Genomic DNA, 26,935 nt, shown 5'->3' with positions numbered 1-26,935 from the left:
TGAGCAGTGAGCCTGTCATTTCAAGACTCGTAATACCAGCGGGCGTAAAAAAGCAGCGTTGGGACCTCTCAACGCTGCTTTTTCAGGCTAACGCAAGACTCGTAATCTAGCCGTATATTAATATAACTGTGTTGGTTATGCAAAACTGGGGAATGGCTAATAAAAGGATTATTTACCTTTTTAAACAAAAACATTTTTTTTTCAAGTACACTGGACAGCAGCTTCAATGGACAAAGTACTGTAAAACTGGATTCCCTTTAATGTGTTTCCAATTAATTGTTTTAACAGCAGAAGAGTATATTGGGGAATTGCTGCTTTTAGTTTTATTTTTGCATATGAGCTAGCTGCTTTTGTTCTTTGAGACCACAACCCATTAAAATGTTTTAAAATCAATTGCAGAGAGATCAATTATCCTTACCTTATCACTTTTGTATACAAACACACTAAGCCTTCTTATTTCTGTCTGTATGCTTAGAGAAAACAATTGAAAATGAACATTTTAGTACTTAGCTCTTCTACCTCCCATCCCTCTAGCAGTGTAATTTCTTCTTCTTTGGTTATGTTTCTATAGCTTTTCCATAGCCAATGCTGCAAAAGCATATATATATATATATATATATATATATATATATATATATATATATATATATATATATATTTTTTTTTTTTTTTTTTTTTAAATGAAAAAAATAAGACTGAAGAAGTTATTTCGAATCAAGGTTTTTACACTCCCAGCAGGTAAAATAGAATTGGGGACACATAAAAGGGGAAAACTTTTATATACACTGTAGCAGCTGGTGCACATGATGAGGAATCCTTGTCATGCACATCACAACCTGCACATGATGAGCCCTTTTCTTCATGCAGGGGTATTGCCGTTCACAGGCCGGGGATCATTGGTGGTCTAGTGGGTGGCACTCCCAGGCTTCATGGGAAAACTAGTGTATGGAGCATATGTGAGGGGAACGTCATAAGGGAGGGGCTGCTGGGGGAGAACAATAGGAGAGTAAGGTGTGCCAGGTGTGGGGGATTGTAGCGAGGAAAAGAAGAAAGGCATTGGAGAAGGGACCGGGGAGGGGCAGAGAAAATGTGATATAAGGAGGGGGACTGCAGGAATGAGTCACTAACCTTTTTTCTTTGTTTCCCACCCACCCACCCTAGAAGCAGCAGAGCACAATGCAATTATAGGAGAGGTCACGTGAGAGAGCAGTAACAGAACGGCTAAGGGCAGGACGTTGACTAATTGGTTGAGTCGCAGTAAGGCCGCCCAGGCTCCTCAATAAGGGGAAGAACACAGCACAACCGAAGGACAGCAGGTGACCTGGCGGTCTACGCTGGCTGGAGGATAGAAATCAACAGCTGTTTTTTAGTTTTGTAGTGGGCGATGCAATCGCAGCAGGCGGTAAAGTTTGGGTCTGGCACTTGGGCGGGGCAGAATGGGGGGAGGGAGGATCCCGCGGCATACCCAGTCCTCAGGGGTGATCCGGTGTTCTATCTAGGGGGAGGGCTATGCCGTGGGTTCTCCCTTCTCCACCTGCCCTGCTAGGGGGGTAAGCTGGGAACACCCCCCCTACTAAACGTGGTTCCCAAAATTCTGGTTTAATGCAGTGGCATTTGTTTGGTGTTTAAAGTTGATTTATGGCTGAATTTTGCAATATAAAACTTAAAGGTGGCAAAATTCAATTAAGAAAATAAATCGTGACCTTTCCATATTTCGCCATAACTCCTGTGTCTGTGTGTTTATTTTTAGATAAGATTTAGATAAGAAAAGGGGGGGAGCTGCAGCCTCCTGACCTTATGCTGTTGATGTCACCACGTACGCACATGGCGACATCACAAAGGGGGTGAACTGGAAGGATTAGTGTAGTTGCAAAGGAGCTGGATGGATGGAGGTTTTTCAAAACCCTTCAACCTCAGCTCCTTTAGCATCTACAAACCTCCAATACCCCTCATTTGAAAGAGAATAGTCTTGGAGCAGTAATACAAAAAATATGCTTTGAAAATAAACAAAATAAAAAAGAACAAAACATTTTTTTGGCTTACAATGTTTTGATGTAGGTAGCAAAAAAAGCTCCAAGCTCACCACTGGGGTTTAAAAAAGGATTAGCAGTGAAAGAGTTAATGTTATCTGTATTGTCAAGAACAAAAGTAAAGATTATGGGGTAGATTTATCATAGAGCGAGCGGACATGATACAATGTAGCATATCATGTCCGCTGCACATCGATAAATGCCGACAGCATACACTTTTATTCAGACAGAGCATGCAATTTTAAGCAACTTTTTAATTTACTCCTATTATCAATTTTTCTTCGTTCTCTTGCCATCTTTATTTTAAAAGAGGGAATCTAAGCTTAGGGTTTGCTGATTGGTGGCTAAATGTAAGGATAGCAAGAAAACAAAGAAAAATTGATAATTGGAGTAAATTAGAAACTTGCTTAAAGGGACAGTCAACACTCGAGGTAACATTATGCGATATTGAAAAATAAAAAACGAAGATCCGCCTGCACCATGCTCCTTTTGCCTTGCCTACTTGCTTCTTGTAGTAATCATCGTCGATAACTTCTCTAATACGAGGTAAATATGGCAGCCTAACTCCCCCCACTGTTACGTAGCAACCTTCTTCTTCAAATGATCAGCCAATCAGAATCCAATCCTCAGTCAGAAATTGCAAGCGCGTGCAATTTCTGACTGAGGATTGGATTCTGATTGGCTGATCATTTGAAGAAGAAGGTCGCTAGTATCGCTATGTAACGGTGGGGGGAGTTCGGCTGCCATATTTACCTCGTATTAGAGAAGTTATCGACGGTGATTACTACAAGAAGCAAGTAGGCAAGGCAAAAGGGGTATGGTGCAGGCATATCTTCGTTTTTTTATTTTTCAATATCGCATAATGTTACCTCATGTGTTGACTGTCTCTTTAAAATTGCATGCTCTATCTGAATCATAAAATAAAAAAATGGGTTTAGAATCCCTATAAACTTGATTTTGAAACTATGTGCACAAAAGGCACATTTTAAAATAATTTACTACTGGTATTGTTACAATTTACAATAAAATCTACAATCAATTAATTTCTCATAAAATAAGCAGAAAAACAAAACAACCTTACAAAATGCTAGAATGCATCCTACAGTAGTCAGAATTGACTCTACAATTTGCTAAACAGTGACTGTTTGATCATATATATATGTCTCTAATTAGCCACAGTAAAGACATCAGTACACGGGGTGTGTGTGAAAAATTTGAAATTTGCTGTAAACAAAACAGTTTTATAAGAAGCTTTTAAACCATTTATTTTACATGCATATATTTTGAAATGTGGTGATAAAATTGCTTATATATATATATATTGTGCATAATAAATGAAGAAAAAAAGTAAACAGTTTTAGTCATCATAAAAATAATATCATAAAATATCCCTTTTGAAAATATTTTAACAAACTAAAACAAAAAATCTAAAAAGAAAATGAATAAAAACTTTCTTGGTGTTACCTATTATTGAATCTGTTAGTTTTGGAGATATAAAAGATTGGAGAATATTTCGGATTATGGTAGGGAATTATAGGGCTAAACAGTCTCTCTAGAACAGTGACTCATTCACAGCATGCAACAGAGACACCGTTACAAAAGGTAATTAACCTGGTGACTGCTATTAAGCCAAGGATGCTGTATTCATCACTCACACACACAGCCTGGCTATGTTCTCCAGTAGACTAAATGCTGTTTAGGGAGTTCCGTATAGTAATATGCCCTGTAGCACTATTTTCTTGAATTTTATTTTCTTTAAATAAAAAAAAAAAGGACGTTTAATAATTGTACAATGGCCAAAGTAAATTTAAGAATTGGCTACCATTTGTGGCTCCAGTTACAATCCTTCAATGCTGGAGACACCATTGCAGAATTCAATGCAAAAAGAGACTGGAAAGAAGGCTGAATTTCTTGTTACTATTTATTTAAAGAATTGTTTAATGTCTATTACATATAAGGAGTATAGGGAGAGAGTTACTCCCAGCAGTAATAAAGGGATCGTGGTAGAAAAGACCACATCTAAGTTCAAAAAAACTTGTCATCAATAGAAAAAAGAGCTAATATAGATCTACTTTTTACACTTCTGTGTGTTATTGGTGGATGATGTTATATTTAAAAAACAATGGTGTACTCTAAATGTTCTCTACTTGAATATGTTCCTGATGATTTGTTTTACAAATAGCTCCTTTAACTCTTTTGTCATTTAAAATAGTTATGTTTGCCTTTTGAAACCACCACCTATACTGAAAATATAAATACTTTAGTATTTTTCATATAAGAGACAGCAAGCTTCAATCAAGTTCACAGTAGGTGGTGGAAGAGAAAGGTATTACAAATTTCCTTTTCAACTGGTCTCTCTAACCATTGGTCATTGGGTAAAGACAGAGATATAAGATAAGGAGGATTTAAAGGGATATGAAACCCACATTTTTTCTTTCATGAAAATTAATAATAGGCGTAAATTAGAAAGTTGCTTAAAATTGCATGCTGCATCTGAATCATGAAAGAAAAAAATGTGGGTTTCCTATTACTTTAATATATATAAAGAAATTAAGATAGATAAGATTAAGAAGTCTTCTATTTCTTGTGGCTCAACTCATTTATATAGGGATGTTTTTAGGAACAATGGATTGAGGCTCCAGTCAACAAAATAACTATTTCATATACAAAATAAACCAAAAGGAGTGATTTCCCATACTCTGCAGCTACATAAAAAAAAAATGTATCAAAAATTACTTTCCCCTCCACTTTTAACTCACAATCTTCTCTCTGGGGTCCCTGTGCTTAAAACATTGACGGGCCATCTGGAAACTGCTTTGACTGCCTCGTCTGAATATTCTAAGAAAATATGGCGTGTCTGAGTGATGCCGGCGAGCGGTAATATCTCTCCCATATAAGTCAATAGCAGCATGACGTCACCGCACACATCGACAACTTAGCCGCTCATCTGCATTATACTTTGGAGGAGGGACTTATTTAAAGTGTGCCTACATGGCGCAAATAGTGCGCTCACAGAAACTAAAATTAGTTTTCGTGTAGGTACACTTCAAATATTGCCGTGGGAACCTATGTTTTTCCAATATCTACTCTAACTAGCTCAGGCAATGTTGTCTCAGCAGTTGATAGCTAGTGAGACGAACATGGCCGCTAGCCTCCTCACAAACTGCACTTGTCTGCTTTGAACATATCGATCTTGTGTCAATGTATTCCAAGAAAAGTGCAGGCCATTCCCACTACCATGCCTCTCTATCTCCCCCTAAATGCCTATAACTACATAACATCTAAGCTACACTCCCCCTGCTCAACCTTGCTACCTCCCACCGACCGCCTACGTCACAGCTAACATACACTCCTCCTATGCTGCCCAGCTAACTCCCCTTGACCACCTACACCTATGTCACACCTAACCTACACCCCCCCGAATGCCCAGCTAGGTCCCTAATACTGCCTACACTTACATCATATATAACCTACACTCCCCTGGAACATCCAGCTAACTGCCTACTATCAAAAAATAAATTACTATAATAATCTATACTATAAGTAATAAACCTCCTTATTATAACTATGAAGCTATGTTGCTAAAGTTATCAATGTTTAAATAATGTGTCACAGAGATACGCTAAAACGCTTGCCCTATCGGGGCTCCTGGAACTCAGTGCTGGCCTGGTATTGAGCCCCGGACTGCAGGCGGCTGCCAACCACCAGAAGACTGGCAAAACCTTCGCAGCCTATGTGGGCTCCTGGAACTCAGTGATGGACCGGAATTGAGCCCCGGTCCACTGGCACTCGATCGACACCCCTTTTAAGAAGCGGTCTGTCATGAGATGCAGGACATATGCAGGACACAGCAATGATGGTACAACTCTATTTTATTACAGAGCATAGCAATACACATCTAGACAGGTTGATTGTACTAAACTAACTGCGACACAGACACCGGACCTAAGCCCCGCCCACAAACTAGTGGCATCACATCCTGCTCTCATCACATCTTCCCTTTTTTCAAAGGCAAAGCATACATTTGCATATAACAAATAACAAGGTACATCAACAGGGTATACAACAACATTTTTGTTTTTGAACATTATAAAAACAAACAGGTTAGAAAACATGAACAGATAAATTACATCCTGACTTGGACATCGGGGTAGACTACCCTAGTCCACAGTGACCATGGGAATATTCTGCCCATACTTCCGGTCACTGTTCTAGCTAAAGTCAGTCCCTATATCGGGCCGGAAGTTTCACCACTCTTCCGCTTGATGTAACTTTGCATGAACTGTCCCCTGATACAGAAGATGGTGAACAAGAGTCCGCTGGAGGCAAAGATATATCCCCGTTGTGGTCTTGCTGAGGGGAAGGCACCTCTCTTAGAACAGGGGATCCCACCGGCGGTGGTACTGAGGCATCCAGTTCCAGACTCTCAGGTACAGACTGAAGATGTCTTCGGTTACGGCGTGTAACCGTCCCTCCCTCCGTAAGGACTGTATAAGACCTTGGTTCTGGAGAGCGGCCAACTACCGTAGCAGACGTCTTCCATTTCTTCTCATCGCCCAGTTTAATTCTGACACTTTGGCCCGCTTTTAGTTCCTGTAAGGGCCTGACAGAATGTCTCCTGTCGTAGAAGAAACTATAACCCTTTTTGACCTCTTCATCCCTCCTAAGGACTTCGTCCCGAGGAACAGGGCCAGGCGGCTTGAAGACACCCACTGAGGGTAAAGTGGTGCGAATCTGGCGTCCTAGCATCAGCTGTGCCGGGCTAAACCCGGTGGCTTGAATGGGCGTCGCCCTGTATGACAAGAGGGCTAGGTACGGCTCAGATTGTTTTAGAATGAATTTTGTTGTTTGAACTGCCCTTTCAGCCATTCCGTTGGCCTGCGGATAATGTGGACTTGACGTGGAATGTACAAAATCATATTCTCTGCTGAAAGCACTGAACTCTGTAGAAGCGAACTGCATACCATTATCACTCACCAGCTCCATTGGAATGCCCCAGCGGGCGAACAAGCTCTTCAGGCGAATGATAACGGCCTGACTTGTGATATCATTCAGGGGTGCAATTTCCAAATACCTGGAATAGTAGTCGATCACAACAAGAAACTTTTTCCCGTGCAGTTCGCACAAATCAGCAGCTATTTTCTGCCACGGCCCCGCAGGCAGCGGAGTAGACATTAAGGGCTCCCTTCTCTGAGTAGGCCAGCGTTCCCGGCAAAAGGCACATTTAGACACATGATTTGCAATGTCGGAGCTGATCCCAGGCCACCACACAGCTGTAGCTGCCCTTTCTCTGCACTTTGTAATGCCTAAGTGGCCATCGTGAATCCTGTTTAACATCTCTTTCCTTATGCTGACAGGAATTACAATGCGGTCTTGGAACAGCACCAACCCCTCCAGCTCCGTGAGCTGCGACCTCTCTGGCTGGTAAGCACTTAAAGACATCCAGGCTGCCCGGCTCTCGGGCCAGCCTTCTCTTATGTACCTTATAACTTCTTGCAGATCTGTGTCCAAATATGTGTCTCTCTTTATCTCTTCCAGTTTCCTTGAAGAAATGGACTTAGAGGCCAGAACTGAATCAACATACACTTTCACATCCGATTCTGTGGAGGATTCTTCAGCAGCAGCCAGCGGGAGCCTGGATAGTGTATCTGCCACAACCAGCTGTTTCCCCGGCACATGCACTGCCTGAACATTGAACCTGAGCAGTCTCATTAAAAGTCTCTGGCATCTCAAGGGTGTTTTGTCAATGTCATAAGAATTGATTAGAGGGACTAGCGGTTTGTGGTCAGTTTCCAGACTAAATTTCTCCAAACCCACTAGATAACGCTGAAAGCGCTCACAGGCCCAAACTGCAGCCAGGCACTCTTTCTCAATTTGAGCGTTTTTTGACTCCGCAGCCGTTAGTGTGCGGGAACAGTAGGCGATGGGCTGTAGTTTGTTGTCATTCAGCTTCAGGAGTGCAGCCCCCAACCCATAACTGCTTGCATCAGCACTAACCACAGTCTTTTTTCTTGTGAAGGTCCCCAGACCCAGGCAACGTCTTTCTTAAGCAACTCTGTGACAGGGTGTAAAACTGTTGATAAATCTGGAAGAAACTTGCCCACATAATTTACAAGGCCCAATATCTGTCTCAGCTCATGTACATCAGAAGGGCTCTTCATCTGTTCAATACCACAAATTTTCTCGGGGTCTGGCTTGATGCCATCCCCGTTGATGATATGCCCAAAGTAGCATAATTCAGTTTTCCTAAAATGACATTTTTCTTTATTCAGCTTCAGCCCAGACTGTTTGATAGCCTGTAGCACACAACTTAAACGCTGATCATGCTCCTCCGCTGTAGACCCATACATTAGAATGTCATCCATGATGACCGCTGTGCCCACGTGGTCACTCAGGAGAGAACTCATTTCCCTTTGAAAAATTTCAGAAGCGGAGGATATCCCAAAGGGGAGTCTGCAGAAGCAGAACCGACCTACCGGTGTGATAAAGGTAGTCAGTTTGCGGCACTTTGGATCCAAGGGGATCTGCCAAAAGCCGCTAGAAGCGTCTAATGTGGAAAAGAACTTCGCCCCAGCCAACTTTGGAGCTATATCTTCCAATGTCGGCAGCACAAATCTCTCTCTCTTCACTGCTTCATTCAACCTTTTCAGGTCCACACAGATGTGCACCTTTCCGTTTTTCTTTGCAACTGGAACAATGGGGGCACACCAATCAGTCGCTTCAACAACCTCTTCAATAACCCCCATAGACTTCATGCGCATAAGCTCTTTCTCCACTTGAGGCATGAGCGGGAACGGAATTCTAAGAGGGGTAGAAATACTGTATGGGACTGCATCACTTTTAAGTTCTATACGGACAGGTTTGCAGTTCAGTAGGCCCAACTCGCCAAACATATCTTCGGAAATCTTCACTCTGGCCACGAGGCCCAAGTCACAGGCTGCTTTTCTGCTCAATAAACTGTTAACACACTGGCCTCGGATCACATGCACCCACATGGTGAACTTCCTCTACTTGTACTCACAACTGGAAAGAAATTTCCCCACACAATCAATGCGGCCACCAGGACTATGGACATTTGTAGTAACCTTCGCCAGCTGGGGCTGTTGAGGCAGTTTCATAAATTCGGCAAAAGACATTACAGTGATATCTGCTCCTGTGTCAATCTTAAAATCAACTTTGGCTCCCATTACAGTAAAAGTAACTTTCCAATCTTCCTCTGAGCTTGTCCGTTCCACAACAGACCCCACAAAAGACACTTCCTGACCCTCCTGGTCACTGTCCACCTGCATCTCCTTAATGTATTCAGTTTTACACACCACTTCAAAATGGCCTATTCTGTTACATTTTCTGCATCTTTTATCTCTGGCCGGGCATATAGCACTCTGATCATGAACCGTGTGCATCGGCCATGTTGCACCCATCCACTTCTAGGCCTTTCCAGTACTTTAGATCTACCGCTCACGCTGTGCCTTTCACTAGTAGTTTTCCTAGACTGTTGCACTTCATCCACAATACTCTCAGACCTCAGATCAGCACTTTGCTTTTTCACCAGTTCACTCTGGCGGGCCATCCTAATAGCCCCATCTAACATTAAATCAGGCTCTAACTGCAGCTTCAGGGAGACTTCAACATCTGCAATTCCAATAACTATTCTGTCTCTGATTTGCTATTCTTTAGCAACACCAAACTCACAGAATTCAGCTAATTCATACAGGCTGCGCACAAATGACTCCACAGATTCTCCCACACGCTGATTACGTTTGTGAAAACAAGCTCTCTCATGAATCACATTTCTTTTGGGCACAAAGTGGGCACTGAGTTTATCCATAACTATATCAAAGTTAACTTCTTCCCCTTCTTGGAAAGTAAAAGCATTGAACACTGGCTCCACATCTTTCCCCATAGAGTATAAAAGAGAATTAACTTGTACTTCACCACTCTCCTTGTTCAGTTTGGATGCAATCCTGAAGCGCTGAAACCGCTGACGCCATGTGGGCCAAGCTGCAGGCTGAGAAAAGTCAAAAGGCTCAGGTGGGGTAAACTTTGACATTGCAATCGATCAGGAACAGAAGCGCAGTCCAGAACTTCTGACACCATGTCATGAGATGCAGGACATATGCAGGACACAGCAATGATGGTACAACTCTATTTTATTACAGAGCATAGCAATACACATCTAGACAGGTTGATTGTACTAAACTAACTGCGACACAGACACCGGACCTAAGCCCCGCCCACAAACTAGTGACATCACATCCTGCTCTCATCGCACGGTCTTCTGGTGTTTTCCTTATCTCAATGACAAAATATGCATGTACAATTTAGATTATTTAAAGTATTAAAAATATCTTAAAAGGGATTCAATGGTTGATTGCTATTATTTCAAACTTAAATATATATTTTAAAATATATGTTTAGGTATAAAATAATATTAAGCAATTATTAAATCCTTTTATAGATATCTACAATAATTTAAATAATACACATTGTACATGACTATGCATATTATTTAAACATTGACCCCTAATCTGAAATAAACTAAAACTAACTGTAGAAGTTAAGGCACATAACATAAAAATTCAATATTTAAATGATGATTTGTTATGTGCAATACATTATGTTTAAATATTTGCATATACATTAAAATATATATATAATTAATGACAGTATAATTAGCATTATAGATCTACATAACTGCATGCCTGTTATGTAAATATATAATTTAATGACTACTATGACATAAATATATAGTAACATTATATATATATATATATATATATATATATATATATATATATATATATATATATATATATATATATATATATATATATATATATTATCACTAATAAAACACAACAAGCTTACATAAACACATTTCAATTAATATACAATACTTAAACCATTATGCAATATACATGCATAACTGTTTAATATCAATGCAAGTTCTGACTATGTTATATCTACAATCTTTGAAATAAAATGCATGGTCATGTATAATGCATATTGGTTTAAGTATTGGATATATAAATTGAAATGTAGATATTCTAGCTTGATGCTTTTATTTTTGTAAATAAAAATATATTATTTAAAATAAATAATTTATGTTATAAAAGACATTTGCATTATAATTATAGTACCACATAACTGCATGCCTGTTACAAAAGGCATTATTGTTACAATTGTTTTATTGCAACATGAATATACATTTTAAAATATATAATTATATTTAAAATAAAAAGCACAAGAAAAAATAAAAAATATTACTTTATATACAATAGTTAAAAGAAAATATGCATCATAAATAAGAATACATAATATCTTAAAAATTGTAGATAAATGCACTATTAACCCCTAAGCTGCCCTAACTTAATCACCTAATCAACCCACATACAGGTATGAGGGGTGGTCATTTGATTAAGGCCTAATAAATGGTAACAATCATTAAACACCTCTCGGTGATGCAGATATGTCGGGAGCTTGGAATTTTTCGACAGGCTACATCGACATAGCAGCGGATCTCTCAGAATACCTCATATCACTTTCGATTTTGTGTTTTAAAATGCAAATATTATCTATATAGCTAATTACTTGTACGTTATTTTCACTGCTCACTTTTCATAGCGCTTCTATTACAGGTTTACAAAAAGCAGGCTTGTGCGGGCGAAATGGTGGCGTTGAGCTCCATAACTCACCCAAATACAAGCGCTGCTTTGACGTGCTCGTGCACGATTTCCCCATAGACATCAATGGGGAGAACTGGCAAAAAATAGCCTAACACCTGAGATCACGGAAACAAAAGCTCCGTAACTCAGCCCCATTGATGTCTATGGGCAAAGAAAAAGTTAAATTTAACCCTAACATAAACCCCACATCTAAACACCCCTAATCTGCCGCCCCCGACATTTCCGCCACCTGCATAATGCTATTAACCTCTAATCTGCCGCCCCCAACATCGCCGCCACCTACATAAAACTATTAACCACTAATCTGCCGCCCTTAACATCGCCGCCACATAAATAAAACTATTAACCCCTAATCTGCTGCCCCTAACATAGCTGCCACTTACATTAGTTATTAACCCCTAAACCACCGCCCTCTCGCATCGCAAACACTATTTAAAGATTATTAACCCCTAATCTGCCGTCCGCCCGCACCGCCACTATAATAAACCTATTAACCCCTAAACCTAACCCTAAGGTAACCCTAAAACCCCCTAACTTAAATATAATTAAAATAAATCTAACTAAAACTTACAATTATTACCTAAATAATTCCTATTTAAAACTAAATACTTACCTATAAAATAAAACCTAAGATAGCTACAATATAACTAACATTGTGGGGCATTACCCCAAATAAATCTGCTCTTTTACCTGTAAAAACACAAAATAAAAAAAACGAAATTATCAAAAACAAAAATGAATTACTAATCTAATAGCCCTATCAAAATAAAAAAAAAACCTAGCCTACACTAAACTGCCAATGGCCCTTAAAAGGGCCTTTTGCGGGGCATTGCCCCAAAGAAATCAGCTCTTTTACCTGTAAAAAAAAATACAAACAACCCCCCAACAGTAAAACTCACCACCCACACAACCAAACCCCCCAAATAAAAAAATATCTAATAAAACCTAAGCTAAACATTGGCCTGAAAAGGGCATTTGGATGGGCATTCCCCTTAAAAGGGCATTTAGCTCTTTTACTACCCAAACCCTAAGCTAAAAATAAAACCCCCCAATAAACCCTTAAAAAAAAACCTAACACTAACCCCCAACGATCCACTTACAGTTTTCGAAGACCGGACATCCATCCTCATCCAAGCGGCAGAAGTCCTCATCGAAGCCAGCAGAAGTCTTCATCCAAGCGGGCAGAAGTCTTCATCCAGACGGCATCTTCTATCTTTATCCATCTGACACGGAGCCGGTCCATTTTCTAGACATCCAGTGCAGAGCATCCTCTTCTTGCGATGGTCAATGAAGAATGAAGATTCCCTTTAAGGTACGTCATTCAAGATGGTGTCCCTTACATTTCGAATGGCTGATAGAATTCTATCAGGCAATAGGAATTATTAAAGGGTAAAAAATCCTATTGGCTGTTGCACTCAGCCAATAGGATTGAGCTTTCATCCTATTGGCTGATTGCATCAGCCAATAGGATTGAACTCACATTCTATTGGCTGATCCAATCAGCCAATAGGATAAAAGCTCAATCCTATTGGCTGATTGCAACAGCCAATAGGATTTTTACCCTTTAATTCCTATTGGCTGATAGAATTCTATCAGCCAATTGGAATGTAAGGGACGCCATCTTAGATGATGTACTTTAAAGGGAAACTTCATTCTTCATTGACCATAAGAAGAAGAGGATGCTCAATTCCGGATGTCTTGAAGATGGACCAGCTCTGCACTGGCTAGATGAAGATAGAAGATGCCGTATGGATGAAGATAGGAGATGCCGTCTGGATGAAGACTTCTGCCCACTTGGAAGAAGACTTCTGCTGGCTTCAATGAGGACTTCTGTCGCTTGGATGAGGATGGATGTCCAGTCTTTGAAAACTGTAAGTGGATCGTTGGGGGTTAGTGTTAGGTTTTTTTTAAGAGTTTATTGGGTGGGTTTTATTTTTAGCTTAGGGTTTGGGCAGTAAAAGAGCTAAATGCCCTTTTAAGGGCAATGCCCATCCAAATGTCCTTTTCAGGGCAAAGTTTAGCTTAGGTTTTTTTTTACTTGGGGGGGGGGGTTTGGTTGTGTGGGTGGTGGGTTTTACTGTAGGGGGGTTGTTTGTATTTTTTTTACAGGTAAAAGAGATGATTTCTTTGGGGCAATGAGTTTACGCCGGGGTTAGGTTCCAGAAGGAATGGTTATAAATCGAAACCATTGTAAATTGAAAGCCAGCTTATAATGCAAATCAATGGAAGTGAGGGAGTTAGGTTCCAGGCCCCTCTTAAAATTGTCATAAGTAACACCTAATACAATATTTTTAAAGCTTTGAAATAAGGACTTTAAATGCTAAACAGCATTATAAACCTAATTCAATAATCACACAACACAGAATATATAATTAAACTTAGTTAAATGAACAAAAACATTTGCTAAACAGCATTATAAACCTAATAAAATAATCACACAACACAGACTTTACTTTCATTTTTCTGCAAACAGTTCTTTCTATGCATTCCAATCTGGTCTGATTTATAGACAGGGAAATCTTGTTCCTTTGAAATCTGCTCGATAGCTCAGGTCTGGTTAAACTGATTAATTTCAGCTTGCTTGGCTTGCATATATTTGCTGCAACACAAGCGGACAGCTCCACCTACTGGCTTTTTTAATCAATGCACTGCTTCTCAATGCTTTTCAATAGCAGTCACATGACTGTTATTCTTAAACAGTGCAAATTGAACCGTTGTAAACCGAGGACCACCTATATTAGCAAGAGCACTATTTCCTGTCATGCAGAACTCCAGGCATGTGCACGCTACCTATCTAAATTTCTCTTTAATAATAACATAAGAAAGAAGCAAATTTAATAATAGCAGTAAATTGTAAAAATAGTATTTTCTATCTTGGTGCAAAATTCATAAAAGAAATAAATTGGAAAGTTGTTTAAAACTGAATGCTGTATCTGAATGATGAAATAAAAATGTTGGGTTTAATATCCTTTAATGTATTATATTGCAAAGGATCTGCTAACAAAATGAATGTGTTAAAATGATTAAATACCCATTTTTCTATCACAACCAAAAGTGTTTTGCAATACAAAAGTATGTTTGGAATAAATTCCTTAAAGGGACAGTCAAGTCCAAAAAAAACTTTCATGATTCAGATGTAATTTTAAACAACTTTCCAGTGTAACTTTATCACCAATTTTGCTTTGTTCTCTTGGTAATCTTAGTTGAAAGCTAAACCTAGGCGGTTCATATGCTAATTTCTTAGACCCTGAAGACTGCCTCTAATCTGAATGCATTTTGACCACTAGAGGGCATTAGTTCATGTGTTTCATATAGATAACTTTGAGCTCATGTACGTAAAGTTACCCTGGAGAGAGCACTAATTGGCTAAAATGCAAGTCTGTCAAAACAACTGAAACAAGGGGGCAGTTTGTAGAGGCTTAGATACAAGGTAATCACATAGGTAAAAAGTGTATTTCTATAACAGTGTAGGTTATGCAAAACTGGGGAATGGGTAATAAAGGGATTATCTTTCTTTTTAAACAACAAAAATTCTGGTGTTGACTGTCCCTTTTATAAACTTGAGAGAGTGAGTTCCTATGAAAGGAGAACATACAGAGGTGCCTCTAAATACAATATCATCAGAGTATATGGGAAAAGATAAAGCCAAATGTACACTCACAATAATGCAAATGGGGCAGACCGAGACTTCTGAGCTGCTCAGCTGACTCAACATCCAGAGCTTTCAACAGATGGTGGACAAGGGTTCTGATTCATACACTACTCACAGCCTTTAGTTGGAAGCCCAATAGCTGGCAACTGCTCCTGGCTGTTCAAGGAGTCTCACCGGTCAGGATGCAAGAATCGCAAAGGTTATCTAAAAAAACCTCCAAAGACCAGAGCAGTAGCGGGTGCATAAAAAAGGTTTAATATTAAAACAATGTTAAAACAGTGACGCGTTTCTCATCGGTCAACGCCGTTTCCTCAGACTGTCTGAATAACGTTACCAAACATGTTATGCAATACTTACATAGAAATATGGTTGTTATTTTTAATATTCATTTAAACGTGACAATACGGGACACAAAGCTGTAACATACTTTTGTCTAATCTTAACTGAAGGAGTTCAACAAGATAAAAATAATCTTCTGAGTTCACAGTCTAAATAAATGAATGTAGGCAAAAATGCTAAATGTGCAACAGCTGGTCTGAGAACAAAAATAGGCCAATGAATTGAAATGTACAGCAACCTATACCTGAGCCTACAATCCCTCTACCAGCTACATTACTAATATTAAAGGGACATTAAACACTAAATACATTTTATGCATTTCCTTCTAATCATGGGTGCTGCCATTTTGGAACCAGGGTTTCAGTGCAGGCATCTGAAGGAGATATTGCTGCACATGTGCAAACACATTAGCACTGGAATGTAGTGAAAGGTAGATTTCAACATGGTGGCACCCATGACTAGTTGGAGGCAGAGACTTTGTTAATGGTGTAATTGACTATTGTAGCTGGAAATGGCTGATTTTTAATGGAATATCTACATAGGCATACAGAGGTCCATTATCTGCAACCATCTGTTCTGTGTTCCAATGGCACATTGTGTTTGCTAATCCAAGTTTATCATTTCAAAAGGCTTATTAATCATTAGAAAACCCTTTATGTTGGCACAGTTGTTGTGCTGATTAAAGAAGTAATACAACTGGCTTTCATTAGACTAGTTGAGTATCTGGAGCATCAGCCGTTGTGGGTTCGGTTACAATCTCAAGATGACAAGAAACAAATAATTTGTCAGTCTATTCTTGTTCTGAGTAGTGAAGGCTATTCCATGGAAGAAATTGCCAAGAAACTGAAGATCTTGAACAACACTTTGTACTACTCCCTTCACAGAACACTGCAAACTGGCTCTAACCAGAGTAGAAAGAGGAGTGGGAGGCCCTGGTGCACAACTGAGCAAGAGGACAAATACTTTAGAGTGTCTAGTTTGAGAAACAAATGCCTCACATATCCTCAGTTCCTCACCTTGCAGCTTCATTAAATAGTACAAGCACTATGTCTATGGTCAGGGATGGGAAACCTTGGCCCTCCTGATGTTTCAGAACTATATTACCCATGATGCTTAGGCACTCTGAAGTCCAGTTGAACATCATGGGAAATGTAGTTCTGAAACATCAGGAGGGCCAAGGTTCCCCATCCCTGGTCTATGTCAACAGTGAAAAGGCAACTCCAGGATGCTGGCCTTCTAAGCAGAGTTGAAAAGAAAAAAACATATATTAGACTAACCAATAAAAAGAAAAGATTAAGATGGGCAAAAGAACACAAACACTGGACATAGAAAGATTGCAAAAACGTGTTATGGACAGAAGAAGTCTAGTCTAAGTTTGAGGTGATCGGATTACAAAGAAGAAAATTTGTGAGATGCAGACCAAATGAAAAAATGCTGGAGTGCTTGATGCCATCTGTCAAGCATGGTGGAGTCAATGTGATGGTCTGGAGGTGCTTCGGTAAAGTGGGGGATTTATACAGGGTAAAAGGGACCTTGAAGAAAGAAGGTTACCACTCCATTTTGCAATGCCATGTCATACCCTGTGGATGGCGCTTGATTGGAGCCCATTTCCTTCTACAACAGGACAATGACCTAAAGTATGCAAATGCAAAAACTATTTAGGGAAGAAGCAGTCAGTTGAAATTCTGTCTTTAATGGAGTGGCCAGCACAATCACCAGATCTCAACCCTTTGGAGCTTTTGTAGGAGCATCTTGACCGTTTGGTATGTAAGTGCCAATCAAGCCAATCCAACTTGTGGGATGTGCTTCAGGAAGCATGGGGTGAAATCTCTTCAGATTACCTCAACAAATTGACAGCTAGAATGCCAAAGGTCTGCAAGGCTGTAATCGCCGCACATGGAGGATTCTTTGATGAAAGCGAAGTTTGAAGTACACAATTATTATTTCACATGAAATTCATTATTTCTAACCTTTATTATTATTATTACTATTATCAGTTGTTTATAAAGTTCCAGCAGATAATAAAACATTACAGGGATGCATTACATACACAAACAAGTACAGTAAGGGTAAATTACACTTGCAGGTGCAATAATTGAGTTATACAAATGGAGAGGAATCCCCTGCCCTTGAGCACAACCAGTAGTAGTTCACTTAAATACAAAGTGGCCTATTCAAACTCATTTCATGTATGTTTTCATGAAAAATAAGGAAATGTCTAAGTGACCCCAAACTTTTCAACGCCAATCAATGTACCTATATCATATCATATTCTTTGGAAATGCAGCCCAACTGTCAGCCACATACCCACATCACACCAGATAACCATAAACAAAGTCTTACAAAATTGAAATTTTAAAATGCTGAAACTCATAGCTGAGAAAATTGTGCAAATAATTTCATAGAGTTCATACTATGCATGAGAAAAGCTTTGCAGATGGGAGTGGGGAAAGATAAGAAGAACTGAGAATTAAAGTTTGGACATAGTGAAAAGAGGAAATCTGGGGAATGTTAGCAAACATTAAAAGTAAAATTGTACAGTGCTGTAAGGACTTTCTTACAGTTTTAAAATTTGATATACAAATTACCAATTCAGTCTTACAGATTCTCAGTGTGTCTAACATATTTTTGTGTGTGCATGTGTATATTGGGAAAAAGGCACATCTCAGTATAATACATTCATCTATTTTGGCTGTAGCCCTAAATAACTATGTAAAACTTTATCACCTAGATTTAGAGTTTTGCGTTAGAAGGGCTGCGTTAGCTACGCATGTTTTTCCCCCCCCCCCCGCACCTTATAAACAACGCTGGTATTTAGAGTTCTCTGAAGGGCTGCGTTAGGCTCCAAAAAGGGAGTGTACAGGCATATTTATCGCCACTTCAACTCTCAATACCAGCGTTGCTTACGGACGCGGCCAGCTTTAAAAACGTGCTTGTGCACGATTCCCCCATAGGAAACAATGGGGCAGTTTGAGCTGAAAAAAAACACCTGCAAAAAAGCAGCGTTCAGCTCCTAATGCAGCCCCATTGTTTCCTATGGGGAAACACTTCCTAAGTCTGCACCTAACACCCTAACATGTACCCCGAGTCTAAACACCCCTAACCTTACACTTATTAACCCCTAATCTGCCGCCCCGGCTATAGCTGACCCCTGCATTTTATTATTAACCCCTAATCTTCGCTTCGTACACCGTCGCCACCTACATTATCCCTATGCACCCCTAATCTGCTGCCCCTAACATCGCCGACCCTATATTATATTTATTACCCCCTAATCTGCCCCCCCCCAACGTCGCCGCTACCTATCTACACTTCTTAACCCATAATCTGTCGACCGGACCTCACCGCCACTATAATAAATGTATTAACCCCTAAACCGTCTCACTCCCGCCTCAAAAACCCTATAATAAATTTTATTAACCCCTAATCTGCCCTCCCTAACATCGCCGACACCTAACTTCAAGTATTAACCCCTAATCTGCCGACCGGACCTCGCCGCTACTCTAATAAATGTATTAACCCCTAAAGCTAAGTCTAACCCTAACACCCCCCTAAGTTAAATATAATTTTCATCTAACTAAATAAATTAACTCTTATTAAATAAATTATTCCTATTTAAAGCTAAATACTTACCTGTAAAATAAACCCTAATATAGCTACAATAAAACAAATAATTATATTGTAGCTATTTTAGGATTTATATTTATTTTACAGGCATCTTTGTATTTATTTTAACTAGGTACAATAGCTATTAAATAGTTAATAACTATTTAATAGCTACCTAGTTAAAATAATTACAAAATTACCTGTCAAATAAATCCTAACCTAAGTTACAATTAAACCTAACACTACACTATAAATAAATTAATTAACTAAACTATCTACAATTATCTACAATTAAATCAACTAAACTAAATTACAAAAAAAAAAAACCCACTAAATTACAAAAAATAAAAAAGATTACAAGAATTTTAAACTAATTACAAAATAAAAAAAATGCCCTACCCTATTCTAAAATAAAAATGTAACAGCTCTTTTACCTTACCAGCCCTTAAAAGGGCCTTTTGCGGCGCATGCATAAACATTGGCTGATCGGAACAGCCAATAGAATGCGAGCTCAATCTGATTGGCTGATTGGATCAGCCAATCGGATTGAACTTGAATCTGATTGGCTGATTCAATCAGCCAATTAGATTTTTCCTACCTTAATTCCGATTGGCTGATAGAATCCTATCAGCCAATAAGAATTCGAGGGACGCCATCTTGGATGACGTCACTTAAAGGAACCTTCATTCGTCGGGAGTCACCGGAAGAAGAGGATGGATCCGCGTCGGCTGCTTCAAGATGGTCCCGCTCTGCGCCGGATGGATGAAGATAGAAGACGCCGCCTGGATGAACATGTCTACCGGTCCGGATATCCTCTTCTTGCCGGATAGGATGAAGACTTCGGACCCTCTTCTGGACGGATCGGTGATACCCGGCGTGGTGAAGATAAGGTAGGGAGATCTTCAGGGGCTTAGTGTTAGGTTTTTTTAAGGGGTGTTTGGGTTAGATTAGGGGTCTGTGGGTGGTGGGTTGTAATGTTGGTGGGGGGATTGTATGTTTATTTAAATGCAAAAGAGCTGTTTTCTTTGGAGCATGCCCCGCAAAAGGCCCTTTTAAGGGCTGGTAAGGTAAAAGAGCTGTTAAATTTTTATTTTAGAATAGGGTAGGGCATTTTTTTTTTATTTTGGGGGGCTTTGTTATTTTATTAGGGGGTTTAGAGTAGGTGTAATTAGTTTAAAATTCTTGTAATCTTTTTTATTTTTTGTAATTTAGTGGGGGTTTTTTTGTAATTTAGTTTAGTTGATTTAATTGTAGATAATTGTAGATAGTTTAGTTAATTAATTTATTGATAGTGTAGTGTTAGGTTTAATTGTAACTTAGGTTATGATTTATTTGACAGGTAATTTTGTAGTTATTTTAACTAGGTAGCTATTAAATAATAGCTATTGTACCTAGTTAAAATAAATAAAAAGTTGCCTGTAAAATAAATATAAATGCTAAAATAGCTACAATATAATTATTCGTTATGTTGTAGCTATATTAGGGTTTATTTTACAGGTAAGTATTTAGCTTTAAATAGGAATAATTTATTTAATAAGAGTTAATTTATTTCGTAAGATAAAAATTATATTCAACTTAGGGGGGTGTTAGTGTTAGGGTTAGACTTAGCTTTAGGGGTTAATACATTTATTAGAGTAGCGGCGAGGTCCGGTCGGCAGATTAGAGGTTAATACTTGAAGTTAGGTGTCGGCGATGTTAGGGAGGGCAGATCACGGGTTAATACTATTTATTATAGGGTTTTTGAGGTGGGAGTGCGGCGGTTTAGGGGTTAATACATTTATTATAGTGGCGGCGAGGTCCGGTCGGCAGATTAGGGGTTAATAAGTGTAGTTAGGTAGCGGTGACGTTGGGGGGGCAGATTAGGGGTTAATAAATATAATATAGGGGTCGGCGATGTTATGGGCAGCAGATTAGGGGTACATAGGGATAATGTAGGTTGCGGCGGTGTGCGGTCGGCAGATTAGGGGTTACATTTTTTTATTAAAGTGGCAGCGATGTGGGGGGACCTTAGGGGTTCATAGGAAGTTTATGGGTGTTAGTGTACTTTAGAGCACAGCAGTTAAGAGCTTTATGAACCGGCGTTAGCCCATAAAGCTCTTAACTCCTGACTTTTTTCTGCGGCTGGAGTCTTGTCGTTAGAGTTCTAACGCTCACTTCAGCCAAGACTCTAAATACCCCATTGAAAAGATAGGATACGCAATTGACGTAAGGGGATCTGCGGTATGGAAAAGTCGCGGCTGGAAAGTGAGCGTTAGACCCTTTCCTGACTGACTCTAAATACCAGCGGGCGGCCAAAACCAGCGTTTGGACCCCCTAATGCTGGTTTGGACGGCTAACGCAGAATTCTAAATCTAGGCGTATGTGTTTTACTTACATACTTAAATGTGTGCCCAATGACCTGTTGATGTATATTGAATTGTTCACTAATATTTCATATACTTTTATTTTGTAAATTTAAAACAGTTTTTTTTTAGTTAAAACCACTAACTATACAGCAAATTTCTGTCTATAGAAGAGGTTTGTAAACAAGTAACAGCAGCAGAAATCAGACTCCCAGTGGGAGTTAAAGAACAGACAGCCAGATTACGAGTTTTGCGTTATGGCTGGCTCGCTACTAACTTGCAAGTTATTACCACTGCTCACCTTTCATAGCGCTGCTATTAGAGGTTTTCCAAAAAACGGCATTTGTGGGCAATATGGCAGTGTGAGCTCCATACCGCACACAAATACAAGCGCTACTTTGAGCTGCTTTGACGTGCTTGTGCAAGATTTCCCCATAGACATCAATGAGGAGAGCCGGCTAAAAAAAAGCCTAACACCTGCAATGATGGAGCGTAAAGCTCCATAACGCAGCCCCATTGATTCCTATGGGGAAAGAAAATGTATGTTTAAACCTAACACCCTAACATAAACCCAGAGTCTAAACACCCCTAATCTGCCGCTCCCAACGTCGCCGCCGCCACTATAGTAAAGTTATTAAAGGGACAGTCAAGTCCAAAAAAACTTTCATGTTTTAAATAGGGCATGCAATTTTAAACAACTTCCCAATTTACTTTTATCACCAATTTTGCTTTGTTCTCTTGGTATTCTTAGTTGAAAGCTAAAACTAGGAGGTTCATATGCTAATTTCTTAGACCTTGAAGACTGCCTCTAATCTGAATACATTTTGACCACTAGAGGGCATTAGTTCACATGTTTCATATAGATAACATTGAGCTCATGCACGTAAAGTGACCTAGGACTGGGCACTGATTGGCTAAACTGCATGTCTGTCAAAAGAACTGAAATAAGGGGGCAGTCAGCAGAAGCTTAGATACAAGATAATTACAGAGGTAAAACGTGTATTATTATAACTGTGTTGGTTATGCAAAACTGGGGAATGGGTAATAAAGGGATTATCTTTCTTTTTAAACAACAAAAATTCTGGTGTTGACTGTCCCTTTAACCCCTAAACCTCTGGCCTCCCACATCACTAACACTAAATAAATATATTAACCCCTAAACCTAACCCTAAGTCTAACCCTAACCCTAACATAACCCTAACACCCCTAACATTAATATAATTAAAATAAATCGAAATAAAAATTACTATTATTACCTAAATAATAGCTATTTAAGACTAAATACTTACCTGTAAAATAAACCCTAAGCTAGCTACAATATAACTAATAGTTACATTGTAGCTATCTTAGGTTTTATTTTTATTTCACAGATAAGTTTGTATTTATTTTAACTAGGTAGATTAGTTAGTAAACAGTTATTAACTATTTACTAGCTACCTAGTTAAAATAAATACAAAGTTACCTGTAAAATAAAACCTAACCTGAGTTACACTAACACCTAACATTACACTAAAATTAAATAAATTAAAAAATTGTTTTTTTATCTAAATTACAAAAATAATAAACACTAAATTAAACAAAATAAAAAATAAATTATCAAATATTTAAACTAATTACTCCTAATCTAATAGCCCTATCAAAATAAAAAAAGCCCTCCCAAAATAAAAAAAAAAACCTAGCCTACACTAAACTGCCAATGGCCCTTTAAAGGGCCTTTTGCGGGGCATTGTCCCAAAGAAATCAGCTCTTTTACCTGTAAAAAAAAATACAAACATCCCCCCAACAGTAAAACCCACCACCCACAAAACCAACCCCCCCAATAAAATAATAAATTATAATAAAATAATATTTAACTAGTGTTTACGATGCGGAAGTGCGGCGGTTTAGGGGTTAATATGCTTATAATAGTGGAGGCAATGTCCGGAGCGGCAGATTAGGGGTTAATAATTTTATTTTAGTGTTTGCGATGTGGGAGGGCCTCGGTTTAGGGGTTAATAGGTAGATTATGGGTGTTAGTGTACTTTGTAACACTTTAACTATGAGTTTTATGGTACAGCTTTGTAACGTAAATTGCATAACTACTGACTTTCAGATGACGGTACAGATCTTGTAGTTATAGGCTTTACCTCTCAATTTTTGGTCGGACAGGCAAACTCCTAATACCGGTGCTATGGAAGTCCCATTGAAAAAGGACTTTTTGAAAGGTGTGGTAGTTACGTTGCGTGACGGCCAAAAAAGTGTGCGGTACAGCTGTACCTACAAGACTCGTAATACCAGCGGTAGTGAAAAAGCAGCGTTAGACTCATAGCGCAAACTCGTAATCTAGCCGAGAGAGAACCCAGACCATTTGAAATGGTGTTTCTGCAGTTCATATCAACAATATTAACTCACATCAGCTATATGCCTGAGTACATTGTCCCTTTGGACTGGATTTACAAATTTGATATATATACAGTATGTAGTGATTACCAGTTAGAGTAGAAAAGTAAAAACCTGTATGTGTATGTATATGGTTTAAACCTAAAACTTTCATAAAAAGGCAAATGGAAAAGTACATCCCATTAGCAAGGAATGAGGAAGAGACGGCAGCTCCAGATGGAAAACATATATTTTATTTCCTCTGTTAATCATCTCTACTCTTTTGCAGGCTGTCATTATATCTGATCCAGCTAAGGGCCTGTAATCTCTCCCTAATTTTATGGTAGCGCAGTTACTAATCTAATTTCAACGGTTGTTGAATACTAGTGGACACAACGTTTTTAGTGTCTTTTCCAGAGTTATTGAAATAGAAGGTTAAAAAGTAAATAGATTTATACTAGAAATTTGGAATCTACGTCTAAAAAAAAAAAAAGTATCCACTTCTAGATAAAGTGCAAAATTTGCATCTTTGATGTTCCTTCGGTATTTAGGGCCTGATACCTAAAGGTCTTTGGGCTTGCTAGATTCTTTAAGAAATCTCACCAATATTAGTATGAAGCCCCTGGTTGAATTCTCTAAAGGCTGTGCTGGATTCTGTGCCTTGTCTATAGGTATCAGAACGAGGCTCCCATTGGTGCCTTTGGAAGCACGCTCTCATTAGCACAAAGTTTCCATGCAACGTGAACCAGCGCACATTTGCGTGTGCCGTTATTACTGAGTGGAGCGCAAATATCGCGTTCCACATGTAATCTAAACCTTAATGTTTAAATCAGTTGGCAGAGTTCGTCACTGAACTTTTTTTAAAACATTTTTTTTTATAATATACACAGATTTTGTTTCAAATAAGTCACCATTTTGTTTTGAATATGATAACATCAAATGCCCAAAATGTCAGGTCTTGTGTGTTTCTTGCACAATAAGCAAACTTCATCTAAAAAAAACAAGAAACAAACAAACAAAAACAAAAAAAGTCATGACAATTAATGTAGGAGGTTTCCTTCTCAGTATTATATAGACAATAATGGGGACTTATACTCCATGCAAAACTTGTGTGTAATAAACCGGACTGCACGCTCTTCAAGAGGTGTATTCAATATACAGTATATTAGATTTTTGTTTTTTAACAGTGATGCCATGTGATTAAACATTTAAAAAACAAACTACCAATTATTCACTCTACAAGCTGCCTCCTACTCCTACAATTCACTATAGAGCCAAGAGTACATCCCACCCACTTGTCTTCCTTAAAGGGACAGTCTAGTCAAAATTAAACTTTCATGATTTAGATAGGGCATGCAATTTTAAACAGCTTTCCATTTTACTTTCATCATCAAATTTGCTTTGTTCATTTGGTATTCTTTACTGAAAGCTAAACCTAGGTAGGCTCATATGCTAATTTCCAAGCCCTTGAAGGCCGCTTCCTATCTCAGTGGACTTTGACAATTTTGTACAGCTAGACAGCACTAGTTCATGTATGCCATATAGATAACATTGAGCTCACTACTGTGAAGTTATTTATAAGTCAGCACTGATTGGCTAAAATACAAGTCTGTTGAAGAAATTAGATAAGGGGGAAACCTCCATAGGCTTAGATATAAGGTTATCACAGAGGTAAAAAGTTTATTCATTGAACCCTGTTGGTTATGCAAAACTGGGCAAAGGGTAATAAAGTGATTATCTATCTGTTTAAACAATCATATTTCTGGAGTAGACTGTCTCTTTAATGTAATGTCCTTTGCAGCTAAGCCAGAAACAGACTGGAGCTTCACTATATATTTGAAATTGTAGTAACTACCACTACCTTAAATGTATCGTCATTCAGGTAAATAAAGGGTTAACTTTTTCTCTTTCTTTTATGAGGATAATTGTATTAATCCACTTAAACATTCCACATTTTTTTCACTTTTAATAGTGGAATAGACATTGACAGTATTCATGTAACCTATATAAGGTAATTTATAGCAAAGCTAACCTCTGAGAGGTAAGGTCTCCTATTAACATATTTATAGATTTAATAGATGTAACCAAATATTAAACCATTAGACTGTAGTATAATTCTGTCAGAGTTTCACATTATACTGCTAGACTGTAACCCACTATAGATAGGATCTTCAAATACATAAAAACATATTAAACCTGAATAGACAGGGTCTACTATTATGTAATTAAACCAGGGGTTCTAAACCTGGGATCTACTGGGAGATTTCAGGGGGTCCGTGAATTTGGGTGAGAAAAAAAAAAGTTACTGAATTTTTTTTCTAGAACCTTTAATTTAAATGTAGTTTTCCAACAAAGATCACAGATATTTTCAGATCACATTACATTTGTAATATCTTGAAAAATGATTTATGCCTATCACTGCTCATGAATTACAGTAATAATTAAAGCAGCCACCAAACGATGAGGTCACATTATCATATTGACCAGCTCATATTATCATATTGAACAGCTCCTGCCTTGTATCATTACACAGTAAGCTCCATAGGAAAGGAATTCCATTTTTGCACTATATTATAAACTTGTTGGTGCAGATTAAACCATTGTGCCAATAGATTGTAAGAGAGATTGTAAGATTATTTGAACATTGGCTCTAATAATAGAACAAAACTATAATCTCTTTGTGACAAAGCCCCCATTACACCATAAAGTTGATGATCATATGAGCAGTATCTCTTGTTAAGCTTAAACTTCCTTACAATGGGGGTCCACTATGCTACAAGATTGTGAGCACAGGGCCGCCTCAAGCATGGGACCAAGTGGGTCCAATGGACCCAGGCAGCACTTGACAGGGGGCAACACATCAGTGACTGAGTCAGTCACTGACAGACCCAGACCACTCATATCTTCTGTCTCCGTGGTGGA

The 26,935-nt window shown here is 38.6% G+C and overlaps 1 protein-coding gene across 1 annotated transcript in view; it reads right to left on the bottom strand.

Moving 5' to 3' along the window:
* Nucleotides 1-26,935, bottom strand: part of LOC128653703 (uncharacterized) — a 75,034-nt gene that overhangs the window by 20,784 nt on the left and 27,315 nt on the right. The gene's annotated exons all lie outside the window — the stretch shown is intronic.

Source organism: Bombina bombina, chromosome 1 (genome assembly GCF_027579735.1).
Source record: "Bombina bombina isolate aBomBom1 chromosome 1, aBomBom1.pri, whole genome shotgun sequence".
Taxonomy (NCBI): Eukaryota; Metazoa; Chordata; class Amphibia; order Anura; family Bombinatoridae; genus Bombina; species Bombina bombina.
Note: the sequence above shows the minus strand (reverse complement) of the source record. Positions and strands in the feature narration are given on the sequence as shown.